Below are 18,830 nucleotides of genomic sequence, written 5' to 3'. Positions count from 1 at the left end.
TGTCACCTTTCACTTTGTTTGGAGAGGATAAGATTTTTCCCTGTTCTTAATTGAATGATGGAGCCTTTGTGAGCTCACAGATGTAATCTTGAGATGCGGGTGGGTTAAGTGTGGTTGTTGAGACATAATAGAAAAATAGAGTTTTGGAGAGTTTGGTTTAGAGGGAGGGATTCACTCTTTTTCTCATTCAGAGGTTGTTTTGGGGGGCAGACTGGAGTTTCTCCCACACAGATGGGCTCCTCTTACCCTGGAACAACCCACTCAGTGACGGACTCTGAGATAAATACATGTACAGCAAAGTCTGGAGGATTGTGTCTGTCTCCAGTTATGTGCTCTTTCCCCCTGAGGCTGTATCTTCCTGGCCATTTTAGACTCATGGTTCATGAATGGGTGTGGTATGGAAGGAGCTCTGGACATCAGATTCTCTTTGGTTCTGGCCTCAATTAAGCTACCAACTCTGTAGCCTTTGGAAAGTTGTTTCTCATTTCAGGTTCTATTTCCTGATCTGGGGAAAAAAAAATAGGTAAGAGTCTATCTGCCACAGTGTCCTTTTGAATTAAGATTTTAAGAATTATTAAGGATGATTTAATGTAACCAACATATTTTCTGAATGTCAGCAGTGTGCCAAGCACTGGGCTAAGTGCTGGGAATTCATTGGTGAACAAAAATAGGCAAGAACTCTGCCTCCTGGAAATTTAGAGTTGGACAGGGGAGACAGAGAACTAACAATTGACTTGAAGTACAGCAACCCCTGGGGAGGCGAACATAGCATCTTATGGTATTTGTTTTATTTAAGATTTTACTTATTTATTTGTGAGAGAGAAAGTGAGAGAGGGTGAGCCGGAGGAAGAGGGAGAAGCAGGCAGAGTGAGAAGCAGGCTCCCCACAGAGCAGGGAGCCTGATGCGGGACTCAGTTCTAGGACCCTGGGATCATGACTTGAGCCGAAGGCAGACACTTAACCTGCTGAGCCACCCAGGCATCCCTATAGTAGGAAGTTTTAACCTATTGTTGAAAAGCCATTTTGAGGTAAAATAAAAATGTATTTATTATGCACACAAACACACAAAATCTCTCCTTAAGTATAGATATTTATGCATAATGAGTAGGACAAATCACATTGTTCAAAGGCCATCTGATCATTGAATGAGTCAGAGAACTACATCCTTATAAGGCTTATTGGGCAGGAAGTATCGAATGGGATAGGAGACCTTGTATCTAGTGAGGCTGGACCGCAGGAAGCTTAAAGGAATGCCCAAGTCTGCATGAATGTGATAATTTGGTTAATATCTGTAAGCACCAAGAGAGCAGGGCCTCCCCGTCTTTGTCACTCTGCATTGTCTTCCAGACACTCTACTACGATGTCCGGCACATGGCTACTATTTAACCAGTGTTGAATGAGTGTGTTGGAAAGGAGATGAAACAGGAGCCAGGTCACAGCGGGATTCAACAACAGGCTAAGCTGTTTGGACTTCATCCTGTAGGCTGAGAGGAGTCCTGGAAGCCTTTGGAGAAAGATCATAAGCATGACCAGAGTGGCACTTTGGAAAGAAAGAATTTTTCTAAATGTCCTGATCACACTTTCTTGTTTCTTTAGCCAATCTGTGAACTTCTTGTTGGATCTTTTCTCATGCTTCCCCATGCTTAGCATGGTCCCACGCACAGAGAAAGCACTCGGGGAGTGTTTGGGACACCAACGAATGGATGAGTGAACAAACAAAGGCACAACAACAAATATGGCTGCACAGATAGGGAGCGTGGCGCCTAGCAGGGGCTCGAAATAAGTCGCCATGAGGTTCGTGACACTGGGTACGATACTCAATTTGTTGTTGTTGTTTTTGGCTTTTTAAGTTTTTTACTTTCATTCCAGTCAATTAACATCAGTGTTCTATTAGGTTTGAGTGTACAATGGAGTGATTTAACGATTCTGTGCATCACCCAGTGCTCATCACGACACGTCTTCCCCTGAATCCCCCTCACCCATTTATTGCTTCCCAAACCCCACACACTCCCCTCCCCTCTGGTAGCCATCAGCTTAGCTTGTTCTCTGTAATTAAAAGTCCATTCCTTTCTTTCTTTTTCTTTTCTTGTCTTCATTTTATTTTATTTTAGATTTTATTTATTTGAGATAGAGAGGAAGAGCATAAGCCGGGAGACAGAGGGAGAGGGAGAAGCAGGTTCCCCACCGAGCAGGATAGAGCCTGACTCAGGGCTCCATCCCAGGGTCCTGGCCTCATGATCTGAACCGAAGGCAGACACTTAACTGACTAAACCACTCAGGTGCCCCTGTCTCTTTATATTTTATTTTATTGTATTTTAATTTATTTGAGAGAGAGAGTGAGTGAGTGTGAGCAACTCATGAGTTAGAGGGAAGGGCGGGGGGCAGAGGGAGAAGCAGGCTCCCTGCTAAGCAGAGAGCCCAATGCAGGGCTCCATCCCAGGACCTGAGCTAAAGGCAGAGGCTTGGCCAGCTGAGCCATCCAAGCGCCCCAAGAGTCCTTTTCTTGATTTCTCTTTTTTCCCTTTGCTTATTTTTTTGTTTATTTTATTCCACATATGAGTGAAATCATATGGTAGTTGTCTTTCTCTGACTTATTTTGCTTGGCATTATACATTCTAGCTTCATCCATGTTATTGGAAATGGCAAGATAGCATTCCTTTTTGTAGATAAGTAATATTCCATTGTATGTATATACCGCGACTTCCATTCATCAATCTGTGGACACTTGGGATGTTCCCACAAGACAGCTATTATAAATAATGTTGCTGTAGACACAGCAGTGCATGTATTCCTCTGAATTCATTCTCTTGTATTCTTTAGGTAAATAACCAGTGGTATGATTGCTGGATCATAGGGTACTTCTTCCTTTAACTTTCTGAGGAACATCCCTACTGTCTTTCATGGGGGCTGTACCAGTTTGCATTCCCACCCACTGTACTATTTCAACATTTTTTGTTTGTTTTCTCTCTTCGTTTGTCTCTTAATTGTGGACATTATATTATGGGTGCTCAGTAAATTTTATCTGTTGTTTTTTGTATCATTCCTTTCATGGGGAAGATGCATGATTTTATAGGGAATTTACAGAGGAGAACCCCTGGACCTCACTCTCATTCTCTGCACAGTTTATAACAGTGTAAATCTTTGAGCTGCCAGAGCCCATGTAAATCAGCCAGTATGACCCCTTTATTTATAGAGGAGACGAGGAAGCCCTGGAGAGCAGGGGATCATCCCAGGCCCTGTGGCGAGTTAGATGCAGAACCTGAACTTGAGCCCAGTTCCCTCTGGTTTCTGACTCTTCAGTCATATATGGATAGTGCAGTTATCAAAGAAACTCGCCTTAATATTACAGTATTCTAGTGGTAGAGTGGAGCCTTAGGCCCTTAAGCATTCTCAAGTTAAGATTAAATTATTCTTTTAGCTTGTACAGTACATCATGTTGGCCATTCCATTCCTTTTACCCAAAAGGTGTTGTGATAATTTTTGTTTTTGTTTTGTTTTGTTTTCTTTTTTTTTCCCCCCTTGAGGGACATGAGTTGTCATAAGGGATGGGATTAGTGAAAATAAAGAGAAGATTCACACCAGGGGCTGCTCTTGCTGGTCTCATTAAACTTAAACTCCCTTCAGGGCACTTGGGCCCCTGCTGTGGATGGACCCAGAGACAGTACTAGACAGTAATAGACTGTAGGTGAGCTGAGGAGGGAAGGATCGCCACTGAGTTGCTGCACAGTGTCAGAGCCAGGACCTGCTCAGGGACCAGCTCGCTCATCCTTCCCATTTTGCACAGAGATGGAGCAAGATTGGTCCAGATCATGCCATGACGGGACGGAGATAAAAATCACCTGGATGTGGCATTGCACCAGATAGAAGGTGAAGAAGGGTAATGTGGCCACGGATAAAATGTGCATGAATGGGGATGTTCTTCTCTGGGGAACGGACCTGATGAAGGTGCAAGATCCCAAGTTCGGTTTTGGGTATGTTATGTATGAGATACTCGGAAACATTCAGATAAAGGTGAGCAACGCAGTTGGGTATGGGGACCCAACAAGGGAGGAGATGCGGCCAGGCAATAGGACTCTGAACGTTCATCAGATGGGAGGTGAAACAAGGCAAGTAGATACATTATTTTGATAAAGTCACTTGACCAGTGGAAGTGTGTTTGGGACGGAGCCTTGAGCAACCCCTGGCAGTTAACTCTAGGTAGATGAGCTGGAATTCATGAAAGATATTAAGCAGGAGCAACCCAGTGGGACAGTAAGAAGGTTGTGGGGGTGCATCAAGCAACCAGGAGATTGGAGCTTCAAGAAGTCAGGGAGTGGTCAACAGATTGTGGACTGGTGTTGTCCGGAATCACTCTGCTGGTAAACGGCACAGCCAAAACTTGAGAGCAAGTCTGTGATTCCAGAAGCCATCCCGTTCCCAGATGCCATATGTTGTAATTCAGCTAGGAGACGGACTGTATGGTAAAATATCCATGATTGCAAGCAGAACTATCCTCTCCCTCCCTGACTTTCTGGCTCCCTAGACTCCAGATGCCCTCAGAAAACACTGAGGCTTAACAGAAGGAAGGTCAACCAGCCCTTGAAACTTATTCTGAGAACACCAAGGCTCCTTTCTGCCAGACTTTCTCCCCTCACCCACCCCTAGGGAAAGGAGTCCAGCAAAACTGTCCAGCAAAATTTCAATTCACTTATAATTGCTCCACTCCCAGGATTAGAAGGAGTTTTTTGTTGTGTTGTTTTTTGGTGGTGGTTTTGGGTTTTTTTTGTTTTGTTTTGTTTTGCTTTTGCTATTGGTCTCCTTCTAACACCCTCAACTGATGCTTTTACAAAACTGTTATTTTAGGGCTGTTTGGACTTGTTTTCTACATAGCTCTTGTTTTCTATTATTTCTCTTTTTCCAGGGTTCAGACTAATTAAAGGAAGTGTAAATCACACCTCGTTTGCACAAAATACCTTTCATGAGGTCTGGAAGCAATTTAGCTTCTGTTTGCCAAAGATCTTTAGGAAAGAAAAAAAAAATCCCCTTGGTTTTAAAAAAGATTAATTTCTTGGTGCCAAAAAAACCCATTAAGTGCACCTCCCATTTCTGGGATCTTTTATGGTTTTCATGTGAAAATGGCAACCAGGGAAAAGAGAGAGGGAAGACCAGGCTGGCTTTGCAATTACATCTGGCCCTTCTATGCCACCAACTCAGCTGTCCCGCAGCAAAGAGCTGATTTAGAACAGAGCTTGGTCTTGCATAGCATCTCAAGTAAATGGCTCTGTCACTGGCTGTCTTTTCTCCCTTTCCTCCATCCCAGATTCCAGTCACCCCCAGATCAGAGTTCTTCCTAGGGCCATCGGTCCTTGATTTGGGATGAAGCTTATTAGCAAGGATCTAGAGGAAGGGGCAGAGTTGTCAGTGTGGATGCCTCTTGCCCGTACTATTAGAGACTTCCTTCCTATTCCAATCCCTCTTGCTGCTTCTCCCTGAACCATCTCTGCCTCTTCTTCCCTTTGTATGGTCATCTTTGCTCTGAGAACTGATCCACTGCACTTCTTCTGAGATATTAACATCCTAGAATATGGAACCACAAAGGGCCACTTGTTGCCTTCTAACAGCCTGACTTTACAGGTGATGACCAGTAGAGAGACCAGTTAGGGAGGTAGAGCCTGACTAGGGCCAGTTAGGGAGACCATTTGTCCATGGACCCCTCCATACCTGTAGCCTAGCAGAGCCAGGGTTAGACCTCAGTGCCTGACTCTCAGCCCAATGATCTTTCCAATCTTTCATTGGGAGAACTCTAAAATAAGATGGTAGGAGAGAAAGTTCTAGGTTGGAGGAGTGGTATGTGCCCTTTTCCTTACATTAAAATCTGATGATGCTTACATCTGCTACCTTCTCTTAAAATCAGTCATGGGAGAACAAAGATTTGAGCTAGGCTCTCGAGGTAGATGTGGTTAGTTACAATCAGAAGAGAAAAACATTTGCAATAGATCCTGTATTCAAGTCTTAGGTCCTTCCATTTCCATGTAGGAGAGAATGGGCGAGTGACTTCATCTTTCTAGAAATCAGTTACTCCCTCTATAAAACAGGGATTGTAGTACCACTTCGTTGGGATTGTCAGGACAATTAAATGAGCAGGTGGGTATAATGGACCCATAATAGGGGATCAATAATTGCAGGCTATGGTTTTTCCAGGTGTTTTCCTTCTTGAGAGTGAATCCAAACCTGTGTATGTGGCCATTTCTTGGCCCCCCCTTCCTCCAAGTGTGGAATTTACTTCCTAAGAAAATAAGTAAATAATAATTCAAAAATATTTGGAACTTGTTAAAGCATGAAATTTCCAGGCTGCTTTTCTGCTGATCTGAACCTTCTGTAATTTTTCTGAGGGGGAGAAATCACCGTGGACAAAAACAACTTTATCCAAGAATGTATTACATACTATATTTCCTAGTTGGTGTATTTTTTCCATTTGAGAAAACCCAACCTAAAATGTTGATGGAGAGGAAGGTAAGGGGAGGGGAGGAAGAAACAATGGTAATGTATTGGGGGATCAGCATGACAGAGTGGAGGAAAAGTATAGGCTTTGAATTAAAATCCTTGCTCTGGTATGTTCTATCTACATAATTTCAGACACAATTGTTTCTTTACTTTTCTGAGCTCATGATTTCATGTTTTTACAGTGGGAATTCTAAAGGTCATATCTGTAATGAAAAAATATACTCACGTTATTTGAGAGAACTCTTGGAAAGGGATGTATACAATTGTAGGACAGTCCCTCAAAGTCAGAAGACCAGAGTCGGTGTCCCAGTTCCAATAGTGGCTAGGACTTACCTTTCTGAGCCTCAGTTTCCCGTTAATAAAATTATTTTATGGCCATCATTTCAGAGCACACTGACGCTTAGCCTTGGCCCTGTCCTCATCATTGCTCTCCTGGGTTATTGTGATGTTTTCCTAATTAGTCTCCCTATCTCCATCCATCCTTCCCCTATTATCCTTCTGATTTTCACTTTGTAGTTAGTGGGAATATGCTAAAACCCATCATAATTCTCTTTTGCCTTCAGGCTGAGAAGCAATTTTTTTTTTCATCTCTTAGTGTGGTTTATAAGGTTCTCCAAAATTTATCCTGTTTTGTCTCTCCAGCCCCATCTCTCCTCATTTGCCCGATCCAGCCCTGATACCCTTACCTCAGCCTCTGCACACTGTAATCCCTCTGCTGAGATACTGCGCCATACCCACCACCTTTTTTAAAAATAATATTTAGGGGCGCCTGGGTGGCTCAGTGGGTTAGGCCGCTGCCTTCGGCTCAGGTCATGATCTCAGGGTCCTAAGATCGAGTCCCGCATTGGGCTCTCTGCTCAGCAGGGAGCCTGCTTCCCTCTCTCTCTCTCTGCCTGCCTCTCCGACTACTTGTGATTTCTCTCTGTCAAATAAATAAATAAAATCTTTTAAAAAATATTTAAATTTTGCTTAGTTAACATGCAGTACAATACTGGTTTCTGGAGTAGAATTCAGTGATTCATCAATTACAGTGCTCATACAACAAGTGCCCTTTTTGATACTCATCACCCATCTAGCCCATCCCACCACACCTCCCTCCAACAACCCTCTCTTCTCTATCAAGAGTCTCCTATGGTTTGTTTCCCTCTCTCTTCTACCCTCCCCCCACCTTCCCACATGTTCATCTGTTTTCCTTCTTAAATTCCACATTTGAGTGAGATCATATGGTATTTGTCTTTCTCTGACTTATTTCACTTAACATAATACACTCTAGCTCCATCTACCTTATTTCTAATGGCAAGGTTTCATTATTTTTGATGGCTGAGTTATATTCCATTATGTATGTATACACACACACACACACACACACACACACACCCCCACATCTACTTTATCCATTCATCAGTCAGTGGACACTTGGACTCCTTCCATAGTTTGGCTATTGTTGATAATGCTGCTACAAACACTGGGGTGCCTATACCCCTTAAAGGATACTTTCGTATCCTTTGGGTAAATACCTAGTAATGCAATTGCTGGATGATAAGGTAGTTCTACTTTTTAACTCTTTGAGGAGCCTCCATACTGTTTCCCACATTGGCTGTACCAGCTTGCATTCCCACAAGCAGTTTAAGAGGGTTCCCCTTTCTCCACACCCTCACCAACACCTGTTGCTTCTTGTTATGTTTATTTTAGCCATTCTGAAAGGTATGAGGTGTTATCTCATCATGGTTTTGATTTATATTTCCCCAATGATAAGGGACATTGAACAACTTTTCATGGGTTTGTTGGCTATATGTATGTCTTCTTTGGAGAACTGTCTGTTCATGTCTTCTGTGCATTCCTTGACTGGATTATTTGTTTTTTGAGTATTGAGTTTGATAAGTTCTTTATAGATTTTGGATACTAACTCTTTATCAGATATGTCATTTGCAGATATCTTCTCCCATCCCCTAGGTTTCCTTTTAGTTTTGTTGACTGTTTCTAGTAGTTCATCTTTGCTTTTGTTTCCCTTGTCTCTGGCAACGTGTCTAGTAAGAACTTGGTACAACTGAGGTCAAAGAGGTTGCTGTCTGTGTTCTCCTCTAGGATTTTGATGGTTTCCTGTCTCACATTTAGGTCTTTCCTCCATTTTGAATTCATTTTTGTGTGTGGTGTAAGGAACTGGTCCAGTTTCATTCTGCATGTGGCTGTCCAGTTTTCCCAACACCATTTGTTGAGACTGTCTTTTTTTCCATTGGATACTCTCTCCTGCTTTGTGGAGATTAGTTGCCCAAATGGTTTTGGGTCCATTTCTGGATTTCCTATTCTGTTCCATTGCTCTCTGTGTCTGTTTTTGTGCCAGTACCATACCCTCTCTATTACAGTTTGTAATACAGCTTTAAGTCCAAAATCATCATGCCTCCAGGTTTTCTTTCTTTTTTTTTTTTTTTAAGATTTTATTTGTTTTTTTGACAGACAGAGATCATAAGTAGGCAGAGAGGCAGGCAGAGAGAGAGGGGGAAGCAGGCTCCCCGGTGAGCAGAGAGCCCGACGCGGGGCTCGATCCCAGGGCCCTGAGACCATGACCTGAGATGAATGCAGAGGCCTTAACCCACCAAGCCACCCAGACACCCCATGCTTTTCTTTTTCAAGATTGCTTTGCCTATTGTGGGTCTTTTATGGTACCATACACATTTTAGTTGTTTGTTTGTTCTAGCTCTGTGAAAAATGCCACACCTACCCTCTTGAAGAGCCCACCCCCAACTTGGAACTGCTTGAGGAGCTTCACGTACAAGACCCTAATAACTGGACTTCCATCTTAGATCAAGTAACTCAACTCTCTGAGCCCCAGATTGCCCATCTCTAAAATGGGCATGTTAATTGCTTCTCTATAGGGTTGAAGGAAGAACTAAACGAGACAGCCAACATCATTAGCATTGTTTGGCATGGCGTATATTAAGTACTTTCCATAGGGTTAGTCTTCCCTCTTTTTCTTCTCATTGCTTGCCTCCTAGACAGCACCTCCGACTAAAATTCTCTCTGCTCACAAGCTTCGTGTTGGACACACAGCACTTTCCTGTGTTTTCCTCTCTTTGGACGGTGAGCTGGTTCCTTGAGAGTCCTTGGGCACCTTGCATATGCTCAAGATTTCAGATCCCCATTCCCCCACCTAGTGTCTGTCACTTTGGACGGATCGATCTGAGCCTCAACCCAACAGGTAAAGTGGGGACAATGACGGGATCTACCTCACAAGGTTGTCGGTAGAATTCGGTAAGAAAATGCTCATAAAGCACTTAGCAGAGCTTCTGGCACGCAGAAGGAACTGGAGCTGTGACTGTTATTCTTTCTGTATCCCTCGTGCCAGGCCCAGAGATGATGCACCGCTTACTGAAAGGATGAAAGGGCTTTATAAGCAAGGCAGAGTGTGGGATGAGTTCTCTGCTGGTTTTCAGAGTAGAGTTGGTAACAGATCCCGGGTGGGGCTTATTCTATGTGATTATGGCATCAGGCCAGGGCACTCTTGTTCCCCTGAGCCCTATTCTCTTCCTCTTTTGTTTGAAGCTTGGGAAGGGGACAAGAAGAGGAAAGTGCTCAAATGTTCACCATGGGGCAGGCACAGGCACACAGAACCAAAAACATGTGAGCCTTTGGCGCCATACTTGCCAATGTGCCCTAATCCTGTCCTGAAGCATTTCCTGCATTCCTGCCCCAGCCTGGAATCCTCTTACGTGCCCTCCCCCACCCCAGAGTCATGCCAACTGACTGGGTCATCGCCCCCTCTATCCTGGCCTTTCTGGGGGCTACCTAAATCATCTGGCCTTTTCTGATTCCGAGCAAAATCTTCTTTTTGTCTAGAATACCGTGGACCTTGATGGTGAACCGCACTGAGTTTGAATTCCAGCTTCCCTACTTACCAGATTTATAATTCGGTCCAATGACTCAATATTTCTGAGCCCCACTCTTCTTGCCTGTAAAACAGGGATGTTAATCCCCATTCACGGGGTTGTCATGAGGGTTAAACAAAACAATGTAGGTAGGATGCCCAGGCAGCCCCTGGCAGATAGTAAGTGCTTCTTAGGGGATTAGTCCCCCTTCCTCTTTGTATTGTCTACACTTTCCTCCTAGACACTGCTCTGCACCAGCTTCCTGGATATAGGTGGGTTCGTTTTCTGTAACTGGAAGGGTTCAAAGTGGGGCCAAATGGCACTGAATTGTTGACCGAGGGGCTGGCCTCAGTAAACTTCTGGGATCTTCCAAACTTAGGATTCTGCTACCCTGTAAAATACTTTCCAGGTTGCAAAGGTCAGTGTGCAGACAAGGGGGCTACTCATGCTCATTCTTCCCCCCTTTAGTTCCCCTTACTTCTTCTAACCCCCGGTGCCCTGAGCTTGTCCCCTTCTAGCATGGCACCAGAGATTAGCCCTTTCATTGGCCAACTAGCCATCTTGTGTCTTTCTGCTTTCCCTCAGTGTCTCACTGTGGAACTTACCCAGTCATATTCTCCTGCCTAGCTTCAACACACATGCTGGTATAGATGGGGAGGCAGTTGGTGTTTTAAGGGGGAAATGCTTAAGGAATTAGTTTATGGGACCACCTGTGGGAGCCAGGTCCCCTGAGCTTTTACTGTAGCCTCTCTCACTCCGTGCCTTTCCTATATGAATAGTGTTAGGAAATCCAGCTAGAGATGTTTTCTCAGCCCAAGACCCCAAATCCAGTCTTGTATAAACTTAACAAATATTTATTGATCATTTACTATGTGTCAACCTAGGTGCTTAGTTGGGGATATGCCATATGTTTTCTTGTTTTTTTCCTCCAGCAATCTCTATATCAAGACTCAATGAAATGTAGAATTTATGGAAATAACAACAACAACAAAAAAGAACTTAAGGTGCTCTGGCCCCTGTCATCTTCCCAGGTTTCTCTCTTGTCATTCCACTGTAGAGACCCTTTATTCAGCTATACCAAAACAGCTGCATTCCCTGAAAGATAGTGCCATATTACACCTTCCCACCTCTATAGACTTTATCACACTTCTAAGCGTCTTTCTTTCTTTCTTTCTTTTTTTTCCCCTGGCGTTATAGTTTCTAGAATGCTTGGGTGTTTTAAACAGTAGATTTATATTTTTTTTTATAATCATTAACAAGTTAGTTTCAATTTGGAAAACAAAAAACAAGCCAAGGAAAGTGATACTACTCATAATAAGCTCAAGTTTCTGAGTTGTGGTGATTTAGAGGGAAGAAGGGATGTGTTCACCAAGCAGGAGGGTTTAAGAGTAGAGCCCTGCAGGTCAGGATAGGACTTGAGTTAAAGGAAGGAAGAAGGAGGGCATTCCAGGTACAAGTGCAAAGGCCGGAAGGGTGGAGCTTATAAATCACACACAAGGGCACAGAGACAAACCAAGGTTAGCTGGAGTGGTTGCTGGAAATAATAAGGCTTGAGTCTTAAATTGAGGTCACATGTACAGAACCTTGAGGCCAGACGGGAGTGCTTGATTTTGGTCCTGCGCAAAGTGGAGAGCTCCTAAAGTTTATTGTGAATGGAGTAACACCACTGGGCCTGTCCTAGGGATAGAGGAACAGAGACATTATTCTGTCATATTATATTTGATGAATCCTAGGACCTCTGCAGATTAGCTTAGCTCTCTGTAAAGGGGCAGGTGGTCCATGCCTAGTATTTAGAAAAAGGCAAGCATTTAAGCATTAGCCTAGACTTTTTGGAAGGAGAAAACACTGGTCCTTTTCTCAAGAAGAGACTAGGTTTGTTGGCTTCCTCTGCCTTCCCATCAGACTCAACCCAGGCACACATTTCACAAGCACCTTCCACTGGGATGGGTGAGCTGTTTAGTTTAGTGATTGTTTAGTGATTTGTTTAGTTTATCCTAAATGCAGACAAGCTTTCTCTTTGCATCGCTGCAGAAGCTCACCCTCAGGGCTTAGAACACAATTGAGTGGTGGCGGTGGGGGGACAGTTCTGAGCTGGTCAGTTTTGAGTGTACTGCTGACTTCATTTGTTAAAGAGATTTTTCCTAGCCTGGAAAGGTCTCCTTCCTCTCTTCCTTGCATCTAACTCAGGGATTGGTAAACGAGGCTCCATGGACTAGCTGCCTGTTTTGCAAATAAACTTTATTGGAACACAACCGTGTCCATTCATTTATGTATTGCCTATGGCTCTTTTCACATTCTAAGGGCTATGTCAAGTACTTATAACGGAGATTGCATGGCTCACATGCAGAAAATATTTACTATATGGCCCTTTCCCTTGAATAAAAGTTGTTGGACTCTGATCCAGCCAAGCCTTCTCCATCCTTCAAAGCACGATTTAAATTCACCTCCTCTAGGAAGCTTTTCCTTGACCTTCCCAGGTCTCTTTCTTTTCCTTACTGCCCATAGGTGATGCCAATCATTATCTCATAATTTTTAGCACTATATATATTTTTTTTTAAAGTTTGTTCTGGTTGTTATTGTTTTGTTCTTTAAGAAAGAGAGGAAGGAGGTACAGAGGGAGATGGAAAGAGTCTTAAGCAGGTCCACATCCAGTGCACAGAGCCCGACCCCGGGATTGGTCTCACCATCCTGAGATCATGACCTGAGCTGAAATTAGGTGTCAGTCACTTAACCAACTGAGCCACTCAGGTGCCTTTCTTGCACTAAGCAGTCGAAAGACAAGGACCAGCTCTTGTGGACAAGGACCACATTTAAAACTTTCTGTAAAGTTGTACTCAGCAGTATAGAAGCCAAGTGGGAGTGTGTGTGTTTTGGAAAGAGACATGTCTGTTTCCAAGTCTTATTTCATCATTGACCACCGTCTTGACTGGGAGCAAGTCAGCTCACCCCCTGGAGCCTGTCTTCTCATCTGTATTTTAGCGTGATAACATAGTACTTACCTGCCCAAGTCATTATAAGATCCAAAGAGATAAATTAAAACAAACATTTAAAAAGAAAACACAAAGCACATTATTACAGCAAATGGGAATTTAGTAGTAATTGACTTATGCTATCTGGGATCTTGCTTTGCCAGTGTGTACATTTAAATTTTTTCTAAATGTTTAGGAGAGAAAAAAAATTCTATTATTTTGTACTTTGAGAAGCAGTAAATGTATATCCCCCCTTTTCAGAAATTTGTAAGATATATTATCATATTAAAGGCTCTGAGAAAATATGTGGGGAAGACATCTGTTGGTCTTTATTTAAACCTGTCTTTTTCATTCATTCATTCATTCATTTAGAGAGTGCAAGCAAGTTGAGGGGCAGATGGCAAGGGAGAGAGAATTTTAAGTAGGCTTCATGCAGAGTATGGAGCCCAACACAGGGCTCAGTCTCAGGACCCTGAGATCATGTCCTTAGTCCAAATCAAGAGTCGGGTACTTAACCAGCTGAGTCACCCAGGCATCCCTAACCCTCAAATATATTTTACTACACCTTGAAACTAACTATTAATATCTCATGAGAAGTAATATTCTGAAAAACACACTTTAGGCTGATTGGGCCATGTAGTCCTTAGGTTCTCTTGCAACCTTCTCATACTGAGTTTATAGGAATGACCATTGCTTATCAGCAATCCTTTCAATCACCAGCACGAGGAATGCAGTGAAAATTCTTGGTTTTGTGTAAAATAATGCACTTGAGATCTGTCTGTTCTCTAAGTCAAGAAGTAGTAAATACGCATGCCCCCAAACCCCAGGGATATTTGCCACAAAAGCTGTTGGAAAATTCTGCATTTTGGTGTGGATATTGCATTCATGCCTGCATGCCTATGGCTCCTTCCTCTTCCTGTTGAGGCTCTTATTATCACATACCTGGGGCGTTGACTATTCCCTTTTCTTCCACTAAGTGTAACCCTCTCACAAGGGTGTCTTTCCTTATATTTAACTTCCTTATGTTCACGCCACTGGAAGCTTCAGTGTTTATCTTGTACCATTAGCCTCTCCCTCCTTCTGCAACAGAATTGCTGGGTTTCAACCTCGGGTCCTGTTATAAAGAAGAAATTGAACCCTTGGGAAATTATTCTTAGGAAAGTGGGGGGAAGCATGATGTTATCAATTAAGTGTAGGTTTGAGAGTCTCACCTGCTTGAACATAAGTTGGAAATAGCTATTACTTTCACCAGTGAGGGCCAGCACACATTTTTCAGTCCTGTTTCAGTGGGACTATGACCTGCTGTAGGTGCTCAGCGAAGTCTTTACCATCTACAGGATGCGTCTGGTGTGTACCCGTGTCTCAGCGCACTTAATAACATCCTCTTTCAATCTCAAGTGTCTTTCTTTGAATGAGAAGTTATATGGGCCTACCCTCTTCTAAGGCCCTTTATAAACGGGGCTGGAAGTCTCTCCACGGTGATCTGGAAGGGAAAGATGAAGCCCCCATTGCAAGGACATCCGGGGTCCACACGGCCAACAGAGGGCGCTCCCACACCACACAATACTGGAGTCTGGGGCTCTGGGCAGGCCCAGGGAGAAGGTGGCCAGCTGACCTTTCTCCAGGCTGTTCTCGGGTTGCCAGAGCAGCAGAGGTGTCAGCTGAGACCGGTCACAGCCTAGGGAGGAGATGGGAGGGAGGGAGGCTGGGGCACCCGAAGGGGAGGAAGAGCTGGCGGGGGAAACACAGACACATTTCACAGAGACAGGGACACAGAGAAGCACGCAGTGCATGCACATTGTAACTCCAAGGAGCACATACAACATACCCGACATGCACATAGCATATAACCAAGAGATTTTTCAGCAACACACAGGGTGCAGAACCACAACATGAATGCCATTCATCCCCCCCCGAGTACACACAATACAAGTCATCTCGCCTGTCTGAGCAACAGCAGAGAGAACACACAGACACACACACATATGTAAACACATTGCCCCACAGGGACTTGCCAGCCATGTCCAGTATACACAAAGCAGATAACAAAGACACACACGGTAAGCACACAGTCACACACAGTGTGCCACACACACAGCGGACCCGCAGCACATACAGAGACACACGGCTTAGGGATGGCCCACCCCACGCAATAGACACTCCCAGAAGCGTATTGCAGATAAGCAACAGAAACACACAAGATGCATAGACAGAGTCGGGTCCCCACAGGCATACTGCACAGACAAACGTTATGTACCACGTGCCGCCTCCATCCACCCAATGCAGACAGGAACACATAACACGTGACATGTCATCTGCTCGCAACAGCACACACCCCGCCACACGTATACACACGCTCACCGTGTGGGCACGGGTCCGCATACATCAGAAGCACTTGGAATTCGTAAATGTCTAAGAGCAAACAGAGAGAGGCCAGTGTAGGGTGGAAGAAGAAAGAGAGGGTTGAGGCAGATGGAAATGAGCACAGTGAAGCCAGACAGAGTGAGGAGCTGACCTAGGGGAGGAGGGCTGGACACCAGAGCTGGTCCTCAGCATGGCCTCCTGTCCCCTCTCCACGCTCATCGCTATAGCAGAGAGAAAGCTGGTTGGGGGTGGCCCCTGTGGGGAGGCCATACAGATGTGGTATCTGCAGTGGGGGCGGGTAGTGCCCCCAGGAGAGTGAGCCACCAGCCTGGGGCCAGGGCTGGGGCCTCAGTCCCAATAGGGCACCAAATGCTCTCACTTAATCCTGCTCTGGGCATCGCCTGCAGTCCACAGTCCGACTTTCTCCAGGCCACAGCATCGCAAAGAAACTATTTCTCAAACTCTCAGGATATATTCTATTCTCTTTTTAAAAGTGTACTTTTTAAAAAAAATAAGAAGGGAAAACGTCAGTGAAACCTCAGACGGGTTGTGCCTCCAGAGAAGATGGGGAAGGTCAGGAAGGTACAGGACTCGGCAAAGCTTGCTTATTATGTAACTAAGCAAATAAAACTGTCTTCTTGGAATCATAGGATTTTCAGTGAAACAGATTCTCATCAGCAAACCCTCTTGAGCAACTGTCCTGGTCCAGACGCACGCAGGGTGCTGGAGTATAGAAATAAGAGACTCCAAACCCACCTTCCAAAATATAGTCTAATGAGGGACAGAGATCTAGAATGTAAAACTTTTAAAACAAAGGGCAAAAGATTACATTAATATATAGAGTGTGATTCTTTTTACATTGATAAGGGAAGGGGGTCAAGGGTGCGACCCCTTAATGGAAAGCCTACTACATGTACTGTGCTGGGCACCGGATGCCCGTTATCTCAGTTAGAGCTCCCAAAATAAGCTATGGAAAATAGGGACTAACAGCTCCTGCTGCAGATGAAGAAACCAAGGCTGAAAATGTGAAGCCAGCTGCCCAAAGCAACACAGTTAGGAATTCCAGATTCAAACCAAGCAGTCTGACTTCAAAGCCCCTGTCTTTTCTACTCATGGTAATAATGAAGTATTTCCTCTGGCTTTTCAGATCTTGAGCAAGAGCCAAAAGAAAAGACAGAGAGACAGTCACAGCAAAAAAGACTCTGAGTTAGATGGCATGAGGGCACAGTTTGGACTCTCCTGCCAGTTAGAGGAATCCCGGGTGTTGTGATGTTTTGTTCACTCCCCAAGGGCCTCTGTCCTCCAGCGTCTGGGCGAGGCACCAGGTCTCAACACGGGTGCTGCCATGCTGGGTCGCACAGTTCCCATCATCGTGCTGCCCACTGTATGTGAGCTGGGTGTCAGGGATGGATCTCTGGCTTCTTGGGTGTCAGTAGGTCGAGAAAAGGAGAAATGGTGGGAAAATTCGTGAGCCTGGATGTGGATTGAAGTAGAGCAGAATTCTGTTCTCCAGTTTGCATGGTCTGGAGCATGTATTTCTTTTTCATATTGCTACATGTCTGTTGTGGGTTATCAGATAGCAGCAGGGGTGGAAAGAACTTTTGGGATCCACTGGTCATTTTACGGGTAGAAATGCTGAATTCTGGTAACACATCTTAATTACTACTGCTGTGTTTTGGTGAACAATCCTATTAGCAACTGTTTATTAAATACTTAATGTCATCCTAACTGAGCATAATAATAAAAAAAGAAAGTAACAATTACTAAATTACTAAAAAAAAAAAAAAAAAATAAAAAAAAAAAAAATATTTAATGTCCTGCCAAGCATTTTGCATGTGTTGTTTCATCAAATGCTCCCTGTGCCACAGTAAGTATTTGTCATTTTCACACACGAGCAAACCAAGGCTCGGAGACATGCAGTGGCCTCCCAGGGGTTGCACAGTTAGCAGTGACAGCACTGAGATGCAAACCAGGCCTGTCTGACTCCCAGTCACTCCCAACTACCCTGGTCTATGACCTTCCTGACCAATATGGAAACACAGTCAGGAGCAGTTACCTCTGATTTAGAGAGATAAGAACTCAGGTTTGAGAAGAAGACTATCATGTCCAAGGTCAACAGAGCTTATTATCAAGACCCAGAGCCCCTAACCTGTCTCTTCCCTTCCTACTGCTCTCTGGATTGGTAAAGCAATAGATGTCAGGGTCAAAAAAGGTCTCACCTTGTCTATAAGGGATCTTTTTGGCATAGTATAAAGTAGAATCCCCCCTGTCCTAGTTCTCTTTAGCATATCACCTAGCTACTGTCTTCCAGTTGGCTCCTTTGGGAAGGGGGGACGCTCTACCCCTTGAATCTTGCCTGGCTCCTTTTGGTTGGGTTTCTGTTCCATCTTAGGTGGTATTACCTGTCTTCATTTGCAAGCACTGTGTGGTAGTTGGCCCTATGTTCAGAGGGCAACCAGACTCATCTGGTAAAGTAACTGGCCCAGAGTCTTCCCTCAAAGGCTCTGTGTGCTGAGAATGGCTGACTGACTGGTAAAGCCAGGAGGCCATAGTGTTCAATTATTGTTTATTCTGGTGGGATCTCTTACTCAGCAAGGGGATTTATACTGGAATTATCCAGCTGTGTCTGCTGAGATTTGGCTACAGACTCCAATTCCCAGGATGGGGAGGTCAGTAGCTGCTTTTGTTCTCAAATATATTTAATTTTCTTTCTAGCCATTCCTGGTCTTTCGTCTACTTAGCATAAAACATCTCCAAATCTTCTTTCATGTGATGAGTTCACTGTGGGCTGGTCCACTGTACAGTCCTATGCTGAAATGCCAAGCATCCTTAACCACAGCAGGGAGAGCATCCCAAGTTTGCCATCTGCAAGACAGATCTCAGAATCTTCCCTTTTCATGTTGCGCATTTCCTAAACTCCGTGCTCATTCAGGAAGGAGAAATGAAAAAGAGCATTTTCTGATCTGCGGGACTTCATCTGCATTATTAATGGCATCTAGAGCAGGGTACTTAGACCTTGGTCAAGAGATAAAGTACGGGGATTACAATTTCAGCTCTTGCTTTTGTTCATAGTCCAGTGGCATCTTTAAAATGGGATGGAACAATGGCCCTAGAGTTTCTTGAGAGATACTGTATGCGGTAAAGGCTCAGG

At 44.2% G+C, this 18,830-nt stretch overlaps 1 protein-coding gene across 2 annotated transcripts in view; it reads left to right on the top strand.

Annotated features, from left to right (window-relative positions):
- The window catches only part of ASTN2 (astrotactin 2), a 600,456-nt gene that overhangs the window by 474,373 nt on the left and 107,253 nt on the right, over positions 1–18,830 (top strand). The window lies entirely within an intron of this gene.

Source organism: Mustela putorius, unplaced genomic scaffold (genome assembly GCF_011764305.1).
Source record: "Mustela putorius furo isolate JIRA1106 unplaced genomic scaffold, ASM1176430v1.1 tig00537301_pilon_pilon_pilon, whole genome shotgun sequence".
In the NCBI taxonomy this organism is placed as follows: Eukaryota; Metazoa; Chordata; class Mammalia; order Carnivora; family Mustelidae; genus Mustela; species Mustela putorius.
The sequence above is the reverse complement of the archived record's forward strand: the minus strand, read 5'-3'. Positions and strand labels throughout refer to the sequence as shown.